The 3,982-nt window shown below is 40.2% G+C and overlaps 1 long non-coding RNA gene across 1 annotated transcript; it reads left to right on the forward strand.

Moving 5' to 3' along the window:
* Positions 1-1,055: 1,055 nt before the first annotated feature.
* LOC125479039 lies at positions 1,056-2,357 on the forward strand. The gene is made up of 3 exons (XR_007259757.1): positions 1,056-1,773; positions 1,865-1,961; positions 2,130-2,357. It is a non-coding gene; the product is annotated as an uncharacterized LOC125479039 (long non-coding RNA).
* Positions 2,358-3,982: the final 1,625 nt, after the last annotated feature.

The following is a 3,982-nucleotide window of genomic DNA, read 5'->3' on the forward strand; positions in this document are numbered from 1 at the left end:
TAATCCCTTGTTTGGTCTGCACCAGGATTAGGTTTAATGACCTTAGGTCGGACTCGCTCAGATTATACACCTCCTTACGAGTTCTTAACGAGGATCCCCAATTTCGGGCGGACTCGTAAGCCCTTCTGATAGAGAGAAAACCGCGAGAGAGTCACTCGTCCAAGAACCCCCCAAGGTCGGTCGTCCTGCTCGTCCTCATCTCTGCATCTTTCCTCATTGTTGTCCTTGCCCTGCTCCCTCATCATCGTCCCTATCATCTACCATTTTCAAACCCAGATCCCACAAAATTGGAAACAAAAGGCAAAAATTTCTGCAATATTTCCATTTTCAAAACTAGATCCAAATCCAAAATTCAGAACAAAAAAGCGAAAAAAAAAAAAAAAACAAAATCGATGTGCGTCTGAAACGCTCAGCAGCTGTGCTCACACTCCACCTAGTCCAGACTCCTTGATCATAGACCTTTGCTAATGATGCTGGAGAAGCAGACCCATGAATACCCAAATGACCCAGACTCTGAATGGGTTCTGATTTGCCAATTGGTCCCCAAAAAAAATTAAGAAGAAAACAGGGAGATGAGTAGAGAGAAATAGGAAGAAAAAGATGGAGATGAAGAGAGAGAGAGAGAGAGAGGGGCGAAGAAGAAAGAGGAAGAAACAGAGGGAGAAGGACGGAGCAAACTTGGAAAGAAATGGGGAGATTAGCAGAAAAGAATCAGGAATGGGGATGGGTGGTTTCTAGAATGAAAAAAAAAGATAGTGGTAGTAATAAAATATTACTAAATGTGTATTAAATAATATAAAATATTAATAAAATATGAATTAAAAATATATTTGTTATTGTCTAGCTTTTTAGTCCGACACTGCACCAAACGCTTCACTAAATTAGTCTAGCTTAGTCTAATCTAAGCCAGTCCAACTTAGTCCCTGAAGCTAGTCCAGTCCGAGATAGTCCGGTACAACAAACGCACCCTCAAATCTCTCTCTACTTTCCCTCATCTCTGTCACACTCAGTCTCTCTCTCTCTCTCAAACACTCCATCTCTCTCTCCCTCTCTCTTTTTGGAAGGTGGATTCTCTGCCAATTCATTTTCATACTCTTTTCATGCTATTTTGTGATGTGTAATCACTATTAAACCACGTTAACATTTTATATTAATTTTTTATAAAAATAATAAAACAGAAAATAATAAAAATATAAAATATTAACATGATTTAACCGTGATTATATAAACAAAAAAGCATTAAAAAAGTATGAAAATAGAAAAACAGACAATCCACACCTCTCTCTCTCGTCAAGTTTTTCTTGCTTTTATTATTAAAAAATTATAAACTGTAAAGCTATTCTTGATTTTATCAATATTTCATTTAATTTTGTACTCTTAAACCGTGGTTTGATTTTAGCTTACCATCAGCAATTCTCATTTTTAAGAGATAAGAAAAAAAAAAAAAAAAAAACGGTGCTTTGATCTTGGTTTTGTCATCCCTCTATATTTTTATTTACTTTCTCCGCGGTCCGTGCCGTCTTTTTCCTCTCCCCACTAAAACTCACTTTGATCACTCTCACTCTCTACCATTTCACTTATTTTCTCAAAAAACCATTTCAACTTCAACCACTTTAATCACACCACCACCACCAACTGCTTAACCTCCTCCCTACATGTCTTCCAGACCCTGAGACGAGGACAGAAGGCGCGGTTTGGAACTTAACCCGAGGGCTCATGACCTCTGTTCGAACTCGGAGGTTTTCCGGCGAAATTCCGCCATACACGGCCAAGGTAAGTCTCGGGATCACCTTGTTTCTCTTCCTTTTGATGTCCTGGTGCAATTCCTGAGTCTGCATGCATGATTGGTAGAGTTTTGGTGCAGATCCAACTCGGGAAGCATTTCCCTAGTTTTTCAGGCGAAACCCGCGACCTTCTAGGCCGTTCTCGGCCAACTTTGGCCACGGCTGGGAACCAAAATGGTATACTTCTAATCCTTGTCTTCCCAGCTCCATTTTGACAGATAGAATGTTGTGTTTGGTTGAGAATGGACCCAAAACGAATACAATTAGAATCTGGGCATTTGCTTTGTTTTCTTTTGTCTAATTTTTGAACTGTGTTTTTTTTTTTTTTTGTATTTGCTCCCGCAGGAAACTCAAAGTCTCCTCAGTTAGGAGTTTTTGTTTTTTTTGTTTGAATGCTTTTTGTATATTTATGCACATAAATTCATAAGTTTGAGCTATACTTTGGGAGTACAAGCTTGATGGAACTCTGCTTGTGGGAATGATGAATTAGTTGGGGAGCAATGAACATGGGAGGAACAAAGCTTTATGAGGAAGATACAGTTGTGCAGTAATGATTGTTTTGGAGTGTTTTCAGTCTGTAGGGTGTTTTGCTTTTATTTTTTATTTTTTATTTTTTTAATATTTAATTGATAGGGCACAATTACAAAATTTGTGGTAAGATGGAAGGGAAAACCGTCTGACAACCTCGTCAGAATAGAGGCACAAAAAAACAATTGTTTGTGCTCAACCCTTTGAGCACTAAACGTCATATTGTCCCATTTGGTCGAAGGGCACGTTGACAAAGGGCACATATTCAATTTTGGTTGCTGCATTATGGAGTAAAAGATAATCGAGAAAAATATGGAGGCAACACATGGATTCTTGGGTAAAAATGATAAAATTATCCTTGAAACACATTGACGCTTCCACGTGCAAGAAGTAGACGATGACGGCTCAATCAAAGTCAAAAGGGGATCAAAATAGGTATTTATTTAAAATCTATATCATCCATTCTCATCAAATCCTCTTTACAAAGTAACTCTAAATTATACTTTTGAAATTGGGATTGATTAGGCAATTAATTGGTTAATTACCTAATTAATTGCAATTATTCAAAATACCACCATAAGTGGTTGGTCCCTACTCTTCAAATAGGGCCGGCCACACCCCTCTATAAATGTCATCATATTTCTTCAAAAACCTAAGTTCAATTCTCTTGTTCAACTCTCCAAATTTCTTTATACATTTTTCCCTCAAATTCTAACTTTGGCATCGGAGGTTCTTTGGCCAAAGCCTCCCTATTCAACGTGGACGCAAGAGACTTTTGGCCTTAACCTAAGGTGTTAATTGTTTTGCATGTGCATTTTCGTCCAAGAAGAAGGAGGCGGAAATTTGCATCCACAAATTGGTACTTTCATTGAGAGTTGAGTCCTACACTCGTAGAAGACCTTCGCTTCAAAGGTTTCTCATTTTCTTGTTCATTTGTAGATTTTTCGTACGTTCTTATTCTTAGAATTTTTATTTATAAAGATTCTTTGATAAAACGTAAAGGAAAAGTACAATGGCTAGAAATTCGGAAACTTCGACGAATGGAAATTCCAACGTTCAAGAGATAGGACCACGGCAATCAACGAGGCTAAACGTGACAATAAGTGGAACGGCACCACCACCACGAAGCCCCATTGTGGCAAGCATTGCGGTGGCCACCACGGTAGCCACCCTTGACAAGGCCCATGACGCCATGTCATCCAAGCCCACATGGGTCCAAGCCCAAGCCGTGCCATCAAAGGCCTACAGCACCAAAGCCACGACCCAAGCTGTGTCACTCCAATTCACGCGAGCCCAGCGCATTGCTGAGCCGAACCAAGGCCCAAGTCCCACGAGTGCCTCACGTGGAGCAGCCCACTACCGTGGCCCAACCCACTCCCGTGGTGTCCCAAGCAGCCCAAGTTGGTCTAAGACCGGTTTAACCATCCCAGTTTCAAATTTTTGGCCCGACAATGGAACTGGGGGCATTTTCAGCTCACTTTTCCGCGGATTTAACATTTCTCAACTCAAATCTCGCACCCGGAGTCTACCACACTTCCACTACTCAAGGAGATGCATTTTATCCAAACTTTTAAACCCGAATGGCGAACAACACTTGTCTCAACAAGTCAAAGAGTTGACAAGCGCCCTTGCAAAGCAGACAACCTTGGTGAATCAACTCTTGCAGCACA

The sequence above is a fragment of a genome, unplaced genomic scaffold (assembly GCF_019419815.1).
Source record: "Pyrus x bretschneideri cultivar Hongxiangsu unplaced genomic scaffold, Pyrus_bretschneideri_v1 Contig1, whole genome shotgun sequence".
In the NCBI taxonomy this organism is placed as follows: domain Eukaryota; kingdom Viridiplantae; phylum Streptophyta; class Magnoliopsida; order Rosales; family Rosaceae; genus Pyrus; species Pyrus x bretschneideri.